This window comes from Armigeres subalbatus, chromosome 3, assembly GCF_024139115.2.
Source record: "Armigeres subalbatus isolate Guangzhou_Male chromosome 3, GZ_Asu_2, whole genome shotgun sequence".
NCBI classification, from domain to species: domain Eukaryota; kingdom Metazoa; phylum Arthropoda; class Insecta; order Diptera; family Culicidae; genus Armigeres; species Armigeres subalbatus.
This window is the reverse complement of record NC_085141.1, coordinates 243,919,693-243,941,742: the sequence shown is the minus strand read 5'-3', so window position 1 is coordinate 243,941,742 and position 22,050 is coordinate 243,919,693.

Sequence of the window (22,050 nt, the reverse complement as noted above, 5' to 3'; positions counted from 1 at the left end):
GCGAACTCTATTCGATCGAAGCGTCTTGCGGAGTCCAAAGTACGTACGATTTCCAGCCACTATGCGTCTCCGAATTTCTCTGCTGGTATCGTTATCGGCGGTCACCAGTGAGCCCAAGTACACGAATTCTTCAACCACCTCGATTTCGTCACCACCGATAGAAACTCGTGGTGGGTGGCTCACATTGACCTCTCTTGAGCCTCTTCCTATCATGTACTTCGTCTTCGACGTGTTGATGACTAGTCCAATCCGTTTAGCTTCGCTTTTTAGTCTGATGTAGGCTTCCTCCATCCTCTCAAAGTTACGTGCCATGATATCAATGTCGTCGGCGAAACCAAATAACTGGACGGACTTCGTGAAAATCGTATCACTCGTGTCAATCCCTGCCCTTCGTATTACTCCCTCCAAAGCGATGTTGAATATCAGACACGAAAGACCATCACCTTGCCGTAACCCTCTACGGGTTTCGAAGGGACTCGAGAATGCCCCTGAGACTCGAACTACACACATCCCTCGATCCATCGTCGTCTTGATCAACCGTATCAGTTTATCCGGAAATCCGTTTTCGTGCATTAGCTGCCATAGCTGGTCCCAATCGATTGTATCATATGCGGCTTTGAAGTCGATAAATAGATGATGTGTTTGCACGTTGTATTCGCGGCATTTCTGCAATACCTGACGTATGGCGAACACCTGGTCTGTGGTAGAGCGTTCACCCATAAATCCCGCCTGGTACTGCCCCACGAACTCTCTTGCAATTGGTGTTAGTCGACGGCATAAAATTTGGGAGAGTACCTTGTAGGCGGCGTTCAGCAATGTGATTGCGCGGTAGTTGCTACAATCCAGCTTATCGCCCTTTTTGTAGATGGGACACACGACACCTTCCATCCACTCCTGCGGCAGAACCTCCCAAACCTTGGTAATCACCCAGTGCAGCGCTCTAGCCAGTGCTTCACCACCGTGTTTAAACAGCTCTCCTGGTAGTTGGTCAACTCCAGGGGCTTTGTTGTTTTTCAGCCGGCCGATCTCCTCCGGGATTTCCTGGAGATTCGGAGCCGGAAGTTGCATGTCCTGCGCGCGTGCTCCTAGGTTCATTACCATACCGCCACCGTTGTCTGCCATATCGCCATTCAGGTGCTCTTCGTAATGCTGCCGCCACCTTTGGATCACCTCACGCTCGTTCGTAAGAAGGTTCCCGTTTATGTCCTTACACATATCGGGCTGTGGCACGTGGCCCTTACGTGAACGGTTCAACTTCTCATAAAACTTTCGTGCGTTATTAGCGCGGTACAGTTCCTCCGTATCTTCACGGTCTCGATCTTCCTGTTGGCGCTTTTTCCTCCGGAAAATCGAGTTTTGTCTGTTCCGCGCCCGTTTGTATCGTGCCTCGTTCGCCCTCGTGCGGTGTTGCAGCAATCTCGCCCATGCTGCATTCTTCTCCTCAACTAACTGCTCACATTCGCCGTCATACCAGTCGTTTCTCTGATCCGGAGCCACCGTGCCTAGTGCAGCGGTTGCGGTGCTTCCAATGGCGGATCGAATATCTCTCCAGCCATCTTCAAGAGATGCTGCGCCTAGCTGCTTTTCCGTTGGGAGTGCCACTTCCAGCTGCTGCGCGTAGTATTGGGCTAGTCTACCGTCTTGTAGCCGCCCAATGTTAAGCCGCGGCGGACGACTCCGACGCGTGTTGATCACCGTCGAGAGTTTTGAGCGCAGACATACTGCGACGAGGTAGTGGTCGGATTCAATATTCGCACTGCGGTAAGTGCGTACGTTCGTGATGTCGGAGAAGAATTTACCGTCGATTAGAACGTGGTCGATTTGGTTTTCCGTTACTTGGTTAGGTGATTTCTATGTGGCCTTGTGGATATTCTTACGGGGGAAGAAAGTGCTTCGGACTACCATTCCGCGGGAGGCTGCAACGTTTATGCATCGTTGGCCGTTGTCGTTCGATACGGTATGCAGACTATCCGGTCCGATGACCGGTCTATACATTTCCTCCCTTCCTACCTGAGCGTTCATGTCACCGATGACGATTTTGACGTCCCGCAGTGGGCATCCATCGTATGTCTGCTCCATAGCAGTCCACGCATAGAACGCTTCTTTCTCGTCGTCGGATCTCCCTTCGTGTGGGCAGTGCACGTTGATGATGCTATAATTGAAGAAACGGCCTTTTATCCTCAGCTTGCACATCCTTGCGTTGATTGGCTGCCACCCAATCACGCGTTGGCGCATCTTTTCCAGCACTATGAAGCCGGTTCCCAGCTCGTTGGTGGTGCCACAGCTTTGGTAGAAGGTAGCCGCTCGATGCCCGCTTTTCCACACTTTCTGTCCTGTCCAGCAGATTTCCTGCAGCGCCTAGCGACTTGCAGTTCCATGTTCCAAGCTTCCAATCGTGATCCTTTATTCGTCGCCTAGGTCGTTGCCGATTGTATCGAGTCGTATTATCTTCTATGTCGTTCGTAATAATTGTTTTTAAAGGCGGCTTATTGGGCCTGCGCAAACCTCCTGTCTCGTCGGAGGGCCGTCGTGTCAGGGCTGTTTAGCTTCCCACCTAACACCAGGACTTGGGCTTGTGCGCTTTGAGCAGCACACGGTCGCTTTGGCGGAGCCTACTTGCGGCTACATGCAGCTTTTTATAGAGGTTTAACAGGGCCCACTGTCAAACCCCACCACATCCTAGGCAGGCGCCACAACTCGCAGATGGCCTGGGGAGGGATCGTCAAGCCCTTGGACATAGTCCCTGCTGCCCTAAAGGCATCAGGCATCAGGGCATCATCAACACCGGTGGATAAATTTGTTTTTTTTTTGTAATATTGAGTGATGTCTGTGTGTGATCACGAGGACGACAAAATAAAATTATTTCAAACTTATAACAACGTCAGATATTTATAATATCTGTTGATGCAATTTATAGCTATTGCCATTCGTGATGAATAAATGTTTTTTCAATTTTAAAAACAGGATATATTCCATTTTTTTGCTTGTTATTATTATCTGTTATTTTAACTACTAATGATTCACATTTTTAACAGAATATTTCGCAAAAAAGCATATAAATAAAAAGGCCTCTTCTTCGTGGATTCTATTATTTGAGTTTTCCATCTAATCCATTATCGTGTATTTAGAGTTGAACTATCGGAATGGGAATTCTGTAGAAAGGGTAATATTTTTTTATCCCCAAAAGAACGCCACCATAGTGATCATCCCGATCTTGGCGAATAATGTTAAAATCGTGGAAGTGATTTCATCTTCAGAAGAGAGCCATGTTTCACACAGTGCAAATATATCACAATCAGAATTGCGAATCAAAAACTTGAACACGTCTAGTTTATTTTTTAGATTATGGCAGTTCCACTGTAGCACAGTGATCGTATCTTCTATATTAGCCGTATTATCCATCGAACGATACGATTTCTGCAAGAAGGGGCCATGAGACAGTCAATTGCTTCGGAATATTGAATTCGGAATATTGAATAAGTTCAAAATACGATCCACAAGGTCCTTAAAGGATATTAATCCTCGCTTGGACGAGATTCTTTTCTTGGAAGTGCGAGTAGCAGTTTCCTGCTGAGAGATATTCCTTGACTCATGTTTCTTTGTAACATCAGTTTTTGGCAATGGCGGGAATGTCTTACTGCAACATGGGTCAAAAGGAGCAGTATAGACAGGCTGCTTCGGAATTTTAAATAATCCCCCATTATCATCAGATTTCGGCAAGCTTCTAGGGATGATTTTTGTTTTCTTACGGCGCAATCCCGGGGAAGACAGTTTCTTCCTCTTTTCGGTTACGTGTACCTCCGCAGAATCATCCATATCGGTTACGTCAGAGTCCGATTCGTCTATGGAAATGACATCATAAAAATCACTAACTTGAACGGCAGCTGAAATAGCAGCCGTTGCGTTGGCAGTTGCGGATGTGTCTTGCGACTTCACCATTTCCGCATACGACTGCTTGGAGCGCTGTACCAACGAACGCTTCACCTTTTGGGTGCGCTTTTTGTACACCGGACAATCTTGCAAACCAAGGGGAGGGTCCATGTCACAATAAGCGCACTTTTTAACTTGTTGTTGGCAGGACTCCTCCCTGTGCTTTTCAAAACATTTGCCACAACAGGGCTTGTTGTCGCAAAACTCGGCGGTGTGCCCCAACTGTTTGCAGTTTGTACAATTGAACACCCTCGGCACAAAAAGTCGCACCGGAAATAACATATTTTCAATATCTACATATTTTGGGAGAATCGAACCGGCGAACGTCACCCGAAGCTAACCTGACTTAGAATACACTTTTTACCATCTACCATGGCAGCTGAATGCAACTCCTTGTAATCCAAAATATCCACGGTAGACTGTATTGCATTCTTTAAGCGGCCTTTTCCCGCAAGTACATCCTTGCAAGTCAGGCTCGCTGCGTTGATCACACCTTCGATTTCGACCTCCCGCGAGGGGACATAAACCAAATATTCTACATTATACAGTTGGTCTTTTGCGATAGCATTTGCATCCTGATATGTAGGTGCAGTTACACGTAGTTTGTTCCGATTAATCTGATGAAAATCAGTTTTCAGAAAACGACGCGTCAAGTCACGTTTGATTCCTAGAAAATCAATACTTTTCACTTTCTGCCAAAAGTAAACAACCCACGGCCCAGGCGAAGAAGCTTGGTAGAATCGCGTGCGAATGACATTGCCTTTGGGTGGCGTTTCGCCTCCTTTTGCTTCGTCCATGTAATTAACACAAAATCCTCAAAATAATAATAAGAAAGAATATAAGAAAATTTTAATGAGATTTAACTATAATAATAATAACAACAACAACAACACAAATACAGAAAAAGCGAAATTAATTAATAATATTTCAGGCAAACTTTTTCGCTTTTTGCCCCACTGTAAATAATCCACCGGTACCGACTGTACCTAACTATAGGCAGAACACAAACCGTCACCACTGAAGTGTGGATGAATCGAGTTCAACGGGATAATGGGATACCCCAAGTAGCACAAGCAACATCTTCCAAAAAGCACCTTGTTTCTATTCAGTTTCATTAAAGACATTGGAAAAACATCAAAACACGAAAAAGTTGCATCAAGATGTCGAAAACGTTCGAGTTATGATCAATGTTTCATTAAAATTGCAATGCAGTACGTGTTTGACATTTGGAAACAAACAACCAAAGAATACTTCACCGTATGTTGCAAACACGAAACAAAATCATCAAGTTGCATATTTTTTACCATGTAACATCAATGCGCCTTTCAAAATTTATTTGTTTGTTTAAATTAAGTTGCAGATAAGTTGAGTGTGTCTTCATGTTTAATTCAGCATCGTTCAACGTTTTGACAACTCACATTTTTTTTGTTCAGGTGATGGTGCAATCAAGTAACAGAAAACCCGAGTACAAAACTTCATAATCGTATGGTTTTATGGCGAGTCAACATGCAGTCCCTTCGAAGTGTTAAATGGTGCTGTGGTAGAGTGAAGGACTATCAATTACAATATTCATACATCGAATTCAGTTTTATATTTTTATTTTATTTTTTTCCGCTGTAGTATTTTGCAACAATATTGAAATTTTATTGCAATCGAAGGATGTTTCCGTAGGCTCCACCTCTTGCGCTTTTTAGATTGCAAGAGAGTTATATTTGATGGCACATACGCAAAGATTGTTTCTTTCCGAATAGTTGCAACACAGTGAAATGTTCAGTAGTGAAACAAGTTGTGCTACTTGGGACAATATTTTACTTAGCCTGTTTGCTACCTACTCTCCCGAGTAGGTAGCTTTTTAGGTGACGGCGACTCTGCTGCTGTTTGTCGTCACCGTAATGCTTTCAGGAAAAAAAATGACTTTACTTTCTCACGAGACTGCGATAGCTTTGCTAAAACAGCTCGCCTCCAAAAGTCGGTTGGACAATCACCTTGTGAACCAACTTATCACTCGCGTAGGGAACTTAATGAAATAAAAACGACCCTGGGATCAAAGTGCGCCACGTGATGAGACTCGGAAGATAGTACGTCCGGCTCGTGCAAAAACACGACAAGGAATGAGTTCATCACTTCCCCTTCGTTCGTGTCTTACACCAACACTCTGATCTGAAAGATGCTCTTCAAGATATGGCGACCGGAATTCTGTGCAGCGCTACTGTGATGGTTTCGAAATTGGCACTGTTGAACGCATTCTTTACGTCTTACGCGATCGTCTCTTGGACGCTTTCTCAATACTCTCGAGCACCGGATGGCATCCACCGTCAATACTTCATTGAAGATCCCAAACTGCATCTTCGACAGTCCCCTCTTCGCACATTTCGTCAGCATAATCCTCTCCAGGAGCATCCCGAATGTATCTAACAGGCAAATTGGCCTGTACAAGGCCAGAACTCCTAGTGCTTTCCTAGCTTTAGCAGCAACTCCAGGTTCTAGATCCTCCACATTTCTGGAAAGGTGCCTTCGTCCAGACACTTTTGCAGAACCGTCCTTGTATGGGAGCTTATGCTTACCTTCCTTCAGACGTGGACTGTATCCTTTTTTTTGGGTTTTTTCGGTGGATTACTTCGCCGATTTGTCCACAATGCTACTATTACATTCTGCACAATTTATTCACAAGAATCCAATAAAATCCAGGAATCACATTTATTTCTACTAACTAAACATATATTTTGGATCAAGTTCCGTAAAATACTTGGACTTAGACTCCATTTGATCCGATAGGCAACGTATCCAACTAAACATTCTAATGGCTGATTCCGGAATTAACTGTCGTTTGTTGGGGTTAACTGCAACCGCCTATGTCTTCCTTACCTTTGTTGCATTCCTTCAACCGAGCTCGTTTGCAACGAGGCGTGCATCGATTTATTGAATCGTTGATACATAGATAGTCCTGAACATACCCGGGTATGCCAAGAGTGCAGCTTTTAACGCCACGTTGGTACCTACCTGGATACCTGGTTGGCTTCTGCGTCAATACACCTATGCCTGGCGTATTGTAGAACGCCATAATCGTCGATCTTGGGCGATGTTCCTTCAGTTTCCTCGAATGTTTAGGGTCCCAAAGTCCGATTCCACTGCCTGCAGCCAGCGTTTTCGTGGCCTTCCACGAAGTCGCCGTACTCTATCTGGTTTTCTGTTGAATATTGTTTTCGCTATTCTTTTTTCTGACATTCGCACCAAGTGACCAGTCCACTGATGTCTGCCGTATTTTATACGATTCACAACATTTTCTTCTTTGTATACTTGATACAGCTCATGATTCATGCGTCTGCGCCACACACCATTTTCTAGTTTCCCTCCAAGTATTATACGCAGCACTTTTCGACAAACACCGAAAGCTCTCCGGTCCGCCTCTTTTAACGTCCATGCTTCATGCCCATAAATGGCCACTGGTAGAATCAGAGTTTTGTATAGAGCAAATTTCGTTTCCATGTTCCATGTTTCGTTTGTCATGTTCCGGAATCTAAGCTGGCTACGTCATCCGTAAGAGGCCCTATTCACAGCAGCAATACGCCTCTTCACTTCACGAGAAACGTCATTGTCACATCTCAGCAGCGTTCCAATGCAAACAAATTATTCAAAAACTTCAAACACATCCCCATCAAGCACTACCTTAGCACAAACACCATTAGGTCTTCCGCTATCTCTACCTGCCACCGTGTAATTTGTCTTTGTAGAGTTAATGGCTTATCCTATCCTCGTCGTCTCCCTCTTCAGTGGGACAAAAGCCACCCTACTGCTCAGCGACCGATTCCAATGAAGTCGATGTTGTCCGCAAAGCCCAGGAGCATATGCGTACGTGTGATGACAGTGCCGTTCCTCTGCACGCTAAACCTCCTAATCGCGCTCTCGAGTGCAATGTTGAGCAAAAAAATTCAAAAGTGAATATCCCTGCTACAATCCGTCTAAGGTCACAAACGAGGTTTACACTTCGTCTGGAATCGGAATACTTGATTTCGAGCCATCCAGCGTTGCACGTATCAGTCTTATCAGTTTCCTCGGAAAACCACGTTCGGACATTATCTGCCACAGCTCATTTCTTTTCTTCGAATCGTACGAGGCTTTGAAATCAATGAACAGATGGTGAGTCTGCAAGTAGTACTCTCGGAATTTATCAAAGATCATCCACAGGCAAAACATCTGAGCTGTCATTGGTCGACCCTCACGAAAACCTGCCTGGTATTCGCCGACGAAGGACTCCTCAAGCTGCCTTAGTCTGCTAAACAGGATACGCGGCAATATTTTGTACACCGAGTTCAGAAGGGTGATCCCTCTGTAATTGGCACACTCTAGTCTGTGTCCTTTCTTATAGATTGGGCACATGAGGCCATCCAACCAGCCGGCAGGCAATTCTTCATCTTCCCATGTTTTCCGGATAATTTGGTGGATTGATTGATGCAGCTGCTCACTTCCATGTTTGAGAAGCTCGACCGGGATCGCCGATTATGTCCATCCTGCTCCTTAATACACCTTTATTTTCACCGTTCAACAAATCTTCGAAGTGCTCCTTCCACCTGGCTGCAACCATAGTCTTGTCTGTCAGCAAATTCTCCTCTCGGTCATTGCACATGGCGTGCACTGGCGCAGTCTTATGCCGCGCGCCATTGACAGCTGCGTAAAGCCTCCGCATATCGTTTCTATCCATGTTCTCCTGCGCTTCGGCTATCACACTATCTTCGTATTGCCTTTTTTTCTGCGATTCCTCTGGAAGTTCCTTCAGGAATTCTTCCGAGAGTTCCTCCTAGAATTCCTCCGGAAGTTTGCTCCAGGAATTCCTCCGAAAGTTCCTCCAGGAATACCTCCAGATGTTCCTCCAGGTTTCCTCCGGAAGTTCCTCCAGGAGTTCCTCCAAAAGTTCCTCCAGGAATTGCTTCAAAAGTTCCTCCAGGAATTCTTCCGGAAGTTCCTCCAAGAGTTCTTTCGGAAGTTCCTCCATGAGCTCCTTCGAAAGTTCTTTCAGGAGTTCCTCCAGGAATTCTTCCGGAAGTTCCTCCAGGAATGTATTAAGAAATTCCTCTGGAAGTTCCTCCCAGAATTCCTCCGGGAGTTCTTCCCGACAATCCTCCTTTCGGGGTAATTCCAGGAAGGACTTCCGGAGGTATTTCAGGAGGAACTTCCGGAGGCATTTCTGGAGCAACTTCCGGAGGTATTTCTGGAGGAACTTCGGGAGGAATTCTTGGATGAAATTTTGGAGGAATTTCTGGATGAAGTTCCGGAGGAGTTCCTGGAGGAGCAGTTTTTGGAGTTTTTGGAAGGATTTCTGGAGGAAATTATGAAGGAACTTACGAAGAAAATTATGGAGGAATTCCTGAAGGAACTTCTGGAGAAATTTCTGGAGGAAATTCCAGAATTGTTTCTGGAGGGACTTCCGAAAGAATTCTTGGAGAGACTTTTTGAAGGATTCTTGGTGGAACGTTCGATGCAAACATATGTAAACAAATATCATAGGGAATGGAAAATTCCCATAAAATGGATTTCGATGCGCATTGTTAATTAAATGCACTGACAGTTTTTACTCTGATTTGTTTTTCCCTTCTGCTTGTTTATTCCTGAGATGTTCACTCCACCTATATGGTTTTGACAGTTAAAGTGCAGTTGTATTGGTGAACCTGGTGCGAAACTGTGAAACTGTGGAACTAGTACAAACAAAGTGACGGGACAGTCCCGGATTCAGTCAACATGTCCCGCATTACCAGGGGTCCCGGAAAACGTCCCGCATTCCATGATGAATCTGTAAAGTCTGGAGAATGTATGGAAATAGGATGTCTAGAAAATTTAGATCCGAATAATCAGAAGAAAGATGGTTCTTCAATGAAGATTTGAATAGTTTTAATAATCTGGAAAATTGTTGAGTTGAATCTGAAGCATTGTAATAACTTGGAACAAGCGAATATGAGAATAATATGCATGTGTACAATCTACAAAATCAGAAATATCTGAAGATATTTTGAAAAGATTAGGCCATGACAATGTTCCAGAATCTGAAAAAAGTGGGATACCGCAGACGTTCGATACCTGCAAGCCGTTTAACTGCAATGCTTTCAACTACAACTGGATAGTTGCAAAAGTTTTGCAGTTATATGATCGCTAAACTTCAATAAAAGCTGCATTGCACTGCATAATCAAATGCACTTTTAATGCACCTGACATCGACTGACAACCGTTTAGCATCTAAAATGCGTTGAAGTTTTTCGAACGGCATATTGTTGTGTTGAACGACATGTAAACATGTTGTAGTTATCGAACGGCTAGACTATAGGGAAATATGTCAAAATTGAAGTATCCTCGAATCTGCGAAGATTTATCGACCTACAAAACGGAAATATTCATTGAGAATGTTTCGATTGTCGAAGAGATTCCATGACTGGAGCAATAATCGAATTTAAGCCTCAAAATACACAACATGAGGTTTATATTGTAAAACATTTCTTATTTCTCCAAAGATATTAGGGTATTTGTTTCTGTGAAATTGATAGTTACCATCATACCAACCATACAGACACAGAATGTTGTATTGTAGGTTAATTATTATCATTCATGTGGCCAACATGGCTAACATAAAAGATCTCCGTCCTGCGTGGCTGCTCGCTCTAGCCTTGAACTGGGCCCAGATCAGATTCCTCTCGACTTCTTTTATTTCTTTGACTGAGGCTACGTCGTCACGAGCCCCTGCCTCTGCTGCGTTGTCCTGTCAGCTTTTAGTCCAGCGCTTACTCGACGGATCTCCATTTTTGAATATCTGTTGATATCGTTTTTTTTATGGGTTCGTCGATGGAGCTCAGCATTCGAGATCCAGTTGTGGGGCCACGAGATCCAGTTGTAGGGCTCGAATTATGAAACATAGACATCAGTTGATAAATACTTGTAGTTTTGGCTTGATCTCTGCTGATACACAACAAGTCTCACTGGCGTATAACAGATTACATGTTATAGTTGAATATTTGAAATTTGGTGCGTTGACTAATCACTGGATCTTCATATATCACGTAAACTTACAAAAGCAGCCCTAGCCTTCTTGATCCGTGCTTGATCCGAGTGGAACATGTTTACTGCTAGGGACGCTGCCAGAGCAGCCCACGGTTTAGTACACAACCAATCGCGTCCACCATGATCTTGTAGATTACAATGAGAAACTGTAGCGGAGCCTCACATTAGCGACTACTCGAATAGGGTCAGGCAAAGCTCCGTTATGCAGGACTCTGCATAATAAAAGCTTCATCCGGATCAGGATACTTTTGCACAAAAGGCTCTGTCATTCTTTTCGGCTAATGCAGTTGTGTTTGTTTTGATTTTCAGTTTGTCCAGCACTGTATTGTAGGTTGACAGGAGAAAAATCCCTAATGCATAAGGAGTAGGATACTTCAATCGGTGTAGGTTAATCGAGGAAGAGCTGTACCCCATCAAGACGAGTTAGACGGCCAGGTTGGAATTTTTTAAAAACGAATTCGACATTAGATGCAACAGCCATACGCTATCAATTTGAGTCATTTTAACAATAACTAAATGAGGTGGTAAAATGTTCAAAATTAAGAAAATATTTGTAGGGGCTATAGCCCTCCCTAGGCGTCGGGGCTAGTTACGCCAATGGGTCTGTCCTTCAGGTATGCGAAGTACACCAATAATCCCACAATCATGGGTCACACTCTAATATGAGTCATTTTCATTAAACCAACATGCAATTTGGAGTGACTTATTTTTGTTACAAAGTGACCCATATATTTGGAGTCAGTGAACCAACGCATTGGAAAAGTGACGCTGCCTTTTTTTTTAATTTTAGGAGAAGCGGTTATGTAGGTATAAGTATATTTACAATTAGATCTATTTTCTCAAATTTCTATTTCTATGTTTTGGATCTCCTCTTTCTTTTCGTAATATTTTAAATATAACATTGGTGAAATAATTTTTATAAGCTTTTTTGGTGGAATGTCATAATACGAGCTTGTAATATTTCATTTATTTCCACCACGTTGTAATCTTTATTGATACCTATTTCGAACTCAAATTCGAATCATCAAAAATAAAATAAATGAAGGATCCTGATGTGATGGAACAAATTATAAAAAAGCACCTGGGTAGTATATGGCACATAAGCCTTGTATCTGTAACTACGATTCCAAACGGATGGCGTTAACTGATCGATTCGGTAGAAACGAGACCCCGTTTCGTCTACCCTTTCACCGCTCTCTGGCGAGCTTTTGGTTTTATGGCAAACATCGTGTTGACAAATAGCCCGAAATACCCCGTAAATCTGTTTTCATTTACATTTTTTCCGAACGCTGTAGTCGCAATACTTACGTATGATTTTTTTCCCTCCGGGATCTGATTCTGCTGTACCAGAACACACCGCTAGTACCACCTACAGCTGGTGGCATTTTCACATTGTAACCGGGAAACAAAGTTACACCATAAATCACCGGGGCTCCATAGTCGAGTCGGTCGAGCTTTTTTGCTTTTCCAGATTTTTGCCTCTCTTCTCGTTTTGTGATCATCACAACAAGTGACGCCAGCAGCGCGAGGTACCTCTACTCGCTCTATCAATGTGCTTGACTGTGCGGCTTGTTCCATGTTTAACATACAATCACCGGATGCTGGAAGCGAGAAAAGCGAACTGATGCTCGTTACATTGTAGGTCCTTTTCAAGGGGTAAAATTAATCAGGTGGTTTTATTTTTCTTGATGGGGCTTGATGCGGATGGTAATCAGGATTTGAACTATTTGGCGTTGTGACTATATTGCACAGAGACCTTACATTATTGATTTAAGAAACATTGTATGGCTTGCATACCTACGCTGGTATTACTGATCAAGTCTCAAGTTGATTCGAATTTTCGGTATTTACATCGAGTACGGTGCGGCGGCATGAGTTCAAACTTTTATTTTCTTTAAAGTGCGACGTATGGACATGATTACCTATCTCGAGACCACCCTAACTAAACCAAAAAAGGTTTTTTTTTGCCAATTGACTTTTAACTTGGTTAGTCCTTTTTCAAAAGATAGTCCAGATTAGTTTTGGAAAAATTAAAAATGCAAATTGGCTTTTTGTGACAAAGTCTACATGTCCAGAAAGAAGCGTCGATGAACGTGTGGTATACATACCGGCCGCCAGACCCCGACGTCCATGGTTCGAACCCAGTCTGCCGCACTGTACATTTAACCTTCTCTATGCTAAGCAAAACACTAAGCAAAATCTACATGTCCAGAAAGTTCCATTGAAATCTGAAAGGGTGCTGCCAGCTTCGAATACGATTTGGCGCGAATTTCGTTTTACTATGATAGAGGTCTAAAGAATTCTAAAATATTGTCCCTTACCTTTGCTCAAACAGATCTGTATGTCCGTGGTTAGCGGGTGTTATGTCAAATGGTTAGGCGTGATTTTGTGTTTTTCACTGAAGATCTTCTATAAGTCGTGCCTGTTGCCTAATGCTAAATTTTTGAATTCAGTCCGTTCGACCTAATGTCAAAACTTGCCAAAGCTGTTATTCCCTCTATATAGTAATTTGCACACGTTTTTTCATCAACGTACTTATAGACTTTTTCCCCCAAGAGCAGACTGTATGAAACACGTCCCACCAAGTTAACAAAAACAAAAAGCACAGAGTGTTCAGCAAAGTGCCATGTCTTTTATTCAAATAAACAGCGCTTGCAGCCAGCAACCAACAAGCACGTGACTAATTGACACGTCGCCATAATAGAAGGCTTCAATTAAAAGCTGAATGCCGTTGCCGCTTTAGCTTAGACGTCGCAGCCGTAAATAAAGAACGACAACGAGTAAAAGCCTATGAGTTGCTTTTCCGTGTTCAAGTTAATTATACTGAAAGCGTTTTAATCCAGCAAAAGTCCTGCTACGGGCATCATATCAGCTCATCAAATCTTTATTATCGGACGCATCCAGCTTCCGGGACGGCTGGAAATGGAAATTGTATGCATCGAGTGAGCACATAAATGGAATCCATTATTGTTGGTAGCAGCATGCAGTCTGTTGAGCCCAATTGGCAGTCTATTTATTTTCCAATTGATCATAACGCCATCAGAAGTGGTGGTAAAGTGACTGGGAAAAAGCAATGCGATGTAAATCTTAATTGGCCATCTGTACAGGTTTGCATGGGATGCTGGATCATGTGATTTATGGAGTTCGGAGCAGTTGCATAATTAGTGGAAAGTTGAATGACTATATTCAAGCAGAATGTCAAGTGTAAAAAACATGCAAAATTGACTTTTCTAAGCTCAGTAGTGGTGAGACGCACCTGGGCGGTTAAAAGCGAATCATGTAGACTAGAACTGTTTGAGCTAAATATAAGTGAAATGACGAGTGAAAGAAGTTTTAAATTACACTAAACCCTCTTTTTACGGCAGTTTTTTATACGTCACTTCGTTTTACGGCCTCCTTTTTACGGCACGTGGCCTAAGAAGAATTTAAAACATTATTGACTTCCAAAAGTAAGCCTATATGAAGGCACTCTTAGAAACACAAAGAACAAAGCAGATGCTTTGTATATTCATAATTTGCTTTCAACAATTGTTCCATTCCAGATCATCCAAGAATTTCCTGGAGTCTACACGCGTAACCAAGGACCAAAGGTCTACAAGCATAACGAAAGAGCTGTTATCTCTTTTTTTAAATGGTTCATTCCCTATTTGATATATTAAACCAAATTCCGTTCTAGGTCATCCAAGAATTCCCTGGAGTATAGGTATTGAGGTCTACCTGCGTAACCGAAGGGCTGTTATCTCTTTTTAAAAATGGTATGGCTTTTTAAAACTCAATATGCCTTAAGCAGCCGTTCCTTTCCAGGTCATCCAAGTATTCCCTAGACTCCTCAGCCGCGGTTTCATTCCAAATATGTCCTCCGAATATTTGTCTTTCACTTGCATCTCAAATCCAGGCATATGAGATGTTGCAAGATCTCCACATTGTCCTGGAGTCAACCAAATCAACCGAATCAACCAAAGCTTTCATGATGTCCCCAGTCGCGGTATCAACCCAATTACGGTCTCCGGGTATTTGTCTTTCACTTGCGTCTCAAATCCAGGCATATGAGATGTAGTAATCCAAATTGTTCTGGAGTTTGAATCGAATGGTCTACCGAATCAACTGAGGCTTGCGTGATGTCCCCAGCCACGGTATCAACCCAATTACGTCCTCCGAATATTTGTCTTTCACTTGCGTCTCAAATCCAGACATATGAGATGTAGTTATATCTCCAAATCATCCTGAAGTTTGAATCAAATGGTCTACCGAATCAACCAAGGCTTTCATGATGTGGATGTTTCAAACAAATAGTCAAGGAAATTTAAATAGAAATTCCTATATTTCTCTGGAAATTTCTTCGAAAATCTGGACAGTAGTGAAACAAACTCAGTTTTAACTCTATAATCAAGACTACATGCCAAGAAAAACTCCCAAAATATCGAGATTGTGGATATTCAGATATGCTCAAGAATTTCTTGGGAATTTACTGTAGGAGTCCATCGAAAATTTCTACAGATTTTCTCGAAAATTCGTCGAAAATACGTTAAAAAATTCTGTCAAGAATTCCATCGGGAATTCCTTCAAAAAACGTTCACAAATGATGAATTTTTAGATATCAGATATAAATTCCAAAGGAATTATCGACATTCTTAAATTCCTTCAAGATTTTTTTTGACATTCCTCCAAGAATTCCTTCTGAATTTTCTCCAGGGATTCCTTCAGAAAATCCTCCAAACATTACTACGAAGATAGATCCAGAAATTTCTCAAGACTCTAAGCAATTTCTTCAGGTTCATTCCTTCAGAATCTTCTCCAGGACTCCCTTCGGAAAATATTTCAAGTAAACCCAGAAATTTATTTGGGTATTGTTTATCAAAATAAAGTATTGCGTATTTATTTATTAGTCTGTTGGATTACACTGTTGAAAGGAGATTCTCTCTATCTTCGCGTAAATGTCTCTACTCTGCCTCGGATATTCATCTAGTATTTCTTACGGAATTTTCTCCGCCATTTGCTTCCAAAATTCTAGGACGAAATTTCGGATATCTCCGTACGAATTCCAAGAGAACTCCTAAAGAAATTGCCGACATTCTTAAATTTCTTTAAGAGTTTTGTTGGACATTCCTTCAAGAATTCCTTCAGATTTTTCTCCAGACAATCATCTACGGGGATAAATCCAAAAATTCCTCAAAATTCTAAGAATTTTCTTCAATTATTCATTCAGAACTTCCTCCTGGATGTCCTTCGGACATTATTTCAGGAAAGCCATGAAATTTCTTTGGGAATTTTTTATAAAATAAATTGAACCTGTTTTTAGAACAATTCTGGCAATTTAAGTACAAGGAGGAGTGAAGGAAATGTTCAATTTGATGGGTCACGTGTCCCATCGTGCTCAAAAGCCAAGTTACCATTTTTGCATTCGCATATCACGAGGCTATCACAATGATACTCCATGCTCAGGGTATTTAAAAAATCCCATCAGACTGGGAATCAAAATTCAACTTTCAACACTATGACTTGTAGCCGCAAATATAAGCACTAGACAAATTAAGATATGTAACTCCGGTGTTGAACTTAATCTAGAATTAAAAAAACACCTAAATAGAGAATTTTTTTTTATTATAGGTATGTAACCTTCAAATCTTTAAAAAGATGATGAACCACTCAATGCGACCAGAATGAGGTTATTCCACATGAAGTTACATATGAGATTAGAAGTTCACCGCTACGCTCGTTGATTTGTAGGTCTGTTGCCAAGACGTTCTTGGATGACCTAGAATTTAACACGCCAATGCCGGTAAAAGTGACAGAGATAAAAACAAATCTGCTAAAGGTATAACAGCTATTTAATCAATGCCTGATAGGTTGCCTTGGTCCGGTAGATGCAAACGCACTACATACTGTGATTTTTGTGTTGGCCAATCATCGGCGTGAAATACGAAATTCAGCGGCTCCACGCCTTGACCGGCGTCGGCGTACGTCAATAACTGTCGGCGGCGGTGGCGTGGCGCGGCGGCGCACAGGCCTAGCTCATACCCGTTTTGATCCATAGGACTAAATTGGATACCTCTTCAACTATTGTTCCATTTCAGGCAATTTAAGAAAGTCATGGAGTACAGGTCTTAAGATCTACAGGATTATTATTTTTAAATGGTTCATCCCCTTTTGATCCATAGATTCATATTATGTCGTTTTCGGTTATTGCTGGGTCGAACCTAGTTCTGCACCGGATCCGCTCTAACAGCTGTCAAAACGTTCGGTTATTCGTTCAGGTTGGATCGCGATCCGCACCAGATCCGACCCAAAATGAATGAGGTTCGCTCTGCCGATTTATCGAGATCCAACCTAGGTTCACCAATACATTCGAACACAAACTGTCAAACTGGTGTTTATGTTTACGCTAAAGGAAAATGAAAACGTAAAAGACACGGATGGGTATTTGATTTTGTTTGTTTCATTTGTTAAATTTATCAATTTTTTTGCTGTTTTCCACGCAAAAATGGATTATTTTAATTTTGTGCTGTCTTCAAGTTTCTCTGATGGTGAATCGGATTCAGATATCGACATATTTTTCGCTGATTACCTCAGATTGTAGCTCCATTATAAACAAAATGAGGGTTGAACATTTTGATGAAAATGTGATTTATAAAATGCAGTGACGAGAAGGTGGCTGCTATTTATTCACTATTGCGTTGTGTATTCGAACATATACTTTAGGTATAATTGCTCTATCAATGGGAAAATAGCGTACCAGAGTATCTGCCGCTATAAAGTTATTTATACCAAAATGTTCATACCATTATTTTATTCATTATTGCAGTTCTGTGCATAATTTGTTCAAGGTTACGGATTTGAAGAATATAAACATAATGTATTAACCCTGGCATTAACTATTTATAAGGCTTTGGCAACTATATTGCCATCAACAAATTTATTGTATTTATTTATAAATGATTATTCATAAATAAATTCAAATGTTTATTTAAGAACAGTTTTTATACGAATTGAGCATAATTTTTGAGTGGAAGAAGGGTTTTAGTTGTAATTCATTAAAAAACCGACAAAAACATATTTTATCCCATTGATATTTATTATGTAGAATCTCCTGTTTAGATTATGTAGTGAAAAAATGATTTGCCTCTCTTGTATATTTGGTTTTTGCAGTTCTGACGAAATCGCAATTTATCCCAAAGGGTCCCCTCTTGGGGGAAAAATAGCAAAAAAAATGCAAAAAGCAAAAAAGAATGCTGTTCATATTTTCTTGCTCTGTTCCATTTCAATGATAATTGATAATTCAAATCTACTGTAACACAATCACTGTTACCCAAAAAGCCATATAGAATCAGCATAATAGTTTATCGGAAAACACGGATTGGCATAAATTCTTTCACGGCAATCCACATTGCCGTCGTCATTCATCACAAGCTCCTAATCACATTAATTTATTGATGGATTAACAGTCATTTTAGCCATTAAACAATTAACAGAAGAAACGTCTTATTTCCCCCATAATTCATAAAACAAGAAAAAAAGAACACTAATAACAAAATTCAGTATTTAAAATATGTCTGTTTCTGCCAGCTGATAAAAGTGCGAATTGAAAACAAAACAGATGATAGGGATTAAGTTCTCACTAATACCATCATACTGACTCGATCCCGATTCGTTTTTCGTTCGGTTATTCAGAGTCGGGGTCGGACCTGACCCAGGTTTAAAACCGAAAACGACATTAGATACGCATTCAACAATTATTCCATTCCAGGTCATCTAAAAATTCTCTTGAGCGCAGGCTTCAATATCTACACGCATAACTAAAGGGTTGTTATCTTTTTTCAAAAATGGTTCATGCTGTTTTTGATCCATAGAACCAAATTGTAAACATCAGAACCAAATTGGATACATCCCCAAAAATGGTTGCATTACATGTGATCCAAGAATTCAGTGGATCATATAGCTTAAGATTCACACGCGTAGCCAAAGATCTGTTATAATGTTTTTCAAATGGTCCTTTTGATCCTTAGAAAACATGGATATACCCGCAAAAATTCTTTCATTTCAGTTCATCCAAGAATTTTCTTAAATATATGCCTTAGCGGCTGTTCGATCGTCCCAAAAATGGTTCATGCTTTGTGATTTATTGAACCGAATTGGATTAGACTTGAACAATTGTTGCATTCTGGGTCATTGAAAAATTCCCTGAAGTATAGGCCAATTTGGAGGGCCTAGAATATCGCATCTCATGTACAAAAAATGTGCTTGGAGGACGCGATTGGGTGCATACCTGTGCTGGGGACATAGGGCAGTTTGGAGAACCTGGATCATGTCATCTTCATGAATAAAATATGTGCATGTGCTCGGATGACATAATTGGGAACCGAGGTGAGCCAGCCTAGGGCTGAAAGCCTCGCTAATAAAGATAAAAAAATGGGAACACACCTTCATTGGGGACATAGTTCCAGGCGAGGTTGATTTGGTAGACTATTTGGTTCCTACTCTAGGGCAATTTGGAGGATCGCAAGTAAACTATAAATACTAGGAGAACACAATTGGGGTGATACCGTTGCTAAGGACATCATGCAAGTCGTTGTTCATTTGGTAAGTAATCTAAATACACTTAGTGGACATAATGGTGTTCATATCGAGCCTGGGGACATAATGGACGCTTTGGTTGACTCGGAAGACCATTTGATTCAATCTCTAGAACAATTGGGAGATCTTACAACATCTTACATGCCAGAATTTGAGACGCAATTCGCAAGCTATCCAAACTCCAGGACAACTTTGAAATCTTACAACACCTCATATGCCTTGATTTGAGACAAGTGAAAGACAAATACTCGGGGAATATAATTTAGTTGATACTGCGACTGAAGACATCATGGAAGCCTTTGATTCAAACTCTACGACAATTTGAAGATCTTAAAACATCTCATATGCCTGGATTTGAGACGTAAGTGAAAGACAAATAATCGAGGGACATAATTAGGTTGATACCGAGGCTGGGGACACCATGGAAGCCGGTAGACCATTTGGTTTAAACTCCAGGACAATTTTGAGATGTTACAACATCTCACATGCCTGTATTTGAGACGTAAGTGAAAGACTAATACTCAGAAGACAAATTGGGTTGACACCGCGGCTGGTTGATTCGGTAGACCAGCGGTTCTCAACTTTTTTCTTGAGAGGTACCCCTTGGAGCTTTTGCATTAATTGAGGTACCCCCTTTTTTCTGTGACTGACAATAAACGTAATAAACAAGGCATGTAAAATAGACTTTAAAACTGACGGGATATATGGCTCTCCATGAAGTTGGCTCAAATTTTCATTATTTCGTGAAACTTCCCAATACAAATTTAATTTTGTACATCAAGCTTTCTAAAGGAAGGTTCCGAACCACTTCTTAAAAGGAGGCTTTCGACCTGCTTGGAAAGAGGCTTCCGAGAAGGGGGGCTAACAGCTTCCAACAGGATTTTTATAACTATTGATAGCTCTTGAAAGGAAGCTTCCGGGCCTCTTGAAAGGAGGCCTCTGGGCCTCTTGAAAGAAGGTTTCCGGGCCTTTTGAAAGTAGGCTTCCGAGTCTCTTGAAAGTAGGCTTCCGGGCCTCTTGAAATGATGCTTTCGGGCCTCTTGAAAGGATGCTTCCAGGCCTCTTGAAAGGAGGCTTCCAGGCCTCTTGAAAGGAGGCTTCCAGGCCTCTTGAAAGGATGCTTCTAGGCCTCTTGAAAGGAGGCTTCCAGGCCTCTTGAAAGGAGGCTTCCAGGCCTCTTGAAAGGAGGCTTCCAGGCCTCTTGAAAGGAGGCTTCCAAGGCCTCTTGAAAGGAGGCTTCCAGGCCTCTTGAAAGGAGGCTTCCAGGCCTCTTGAAAGGAGGCTTCCAGGCCTCTTGAAAGGAGGCTTCCAGGCCTCTTGAAAGGAGGCTTCCAGGCCTCTTGAAAGAAGGCTTCCAGGCCTCCTGAAAGGAGGCTTCCAGGCCTCTTGAAAGGAGGCTTCCAGGCCTCTTGAAAGGAGGCTTTCAGGCCTCTTGAAAGGAGGCTTTCAGGCCTCTTGAAAGGAGGCTTCCAGGCCTCTTGAAAGGAGGCTTCCAGGCCTCTTGAAAGGAGGCTTCCAGGCCTCTTGAAAGGAGGCTTCCAGACCTCTTGAAAGGAGGCTTCCAGGCCTTTTGAAAGGAGGCTTCCAGGCCTCTTGAAAATAGGCTTCCAGGCCTCTTGAAAGGAGGCTTCCAGGCCTCTTGAAAGGAGGCTTCCAGGCCTCTTGAAAGGAGGCTTCCAGGCCTCTTGGAAGGAGGCTTCCAGGCCTCTTGGAAGGAGGCTTCCAGGCCTCTTGGAAGGAGGCTTTCAGGCCTCTTGGAAGGAGGATTCCAGGCCTCTTGAAAAATGGCTTCCATGCCTCTTGAAACATGGCTTCCATGCCTCTTAAAAGGAGGTTTCCAGGCCTCTTGGAAAGAGGCTTCCAGGCCTCTTTAAATGAGGCTCCCAGGCCTCTTGAAAGGAGGCTTCCAGGCCTCTTGAAAGGAGGCTTCCAGGCCTCGTGAAAGAAGGCTTCCAGGCCTCTTGAAAGGAGGCTTCCAGGCCTCTTGAAAGGAGGCTTCCAGGCCTCTTGAAAGGAGGCTTCCAGGCCTCTTGAAAGGAGGCTTCCAGGCCTCTTGAAAGAAGGCTTCCAGGCCTCTTGAAAGGAGGCTTCCAGACCTCTTGAAAGGAGGCTTCCAGGCCTCTTGAAAGGAGGCTTCCAGGCCTCTTGAAAGGAGGCTTCCAGGCCTCTTGAAAGGAGGCTTCCAGGCCTCTTGAAAGGAGGCTTCCAGGCCTCTTGAAAGGAGGCTTCCGGCCCTCTTGAAAGGAGGCTTCCAGGCCTCTTGAAAGGAGGCTTCCAGGCCTCTTGAAAGGAGGCTTCCAGGCCTCTTGAAAGGAGGCTTCCAGGCCTCTTGAAAGGAGGCTTCCAGGCCTCTTGAAAGGAGGCTTCCAGGCCTCTTGAAAGGAGGCTTCCAGGCCTCTTGGAAGGAGGCTTCCAGGCCTCTTGGAAGGAGGCTTCCAGGCCTCTTGGAAGGTGGCTTCCAGGCCTCTTGAAAGAAGGCTTCCAGGCCTCTTGAAAGGAGGCTTCCAT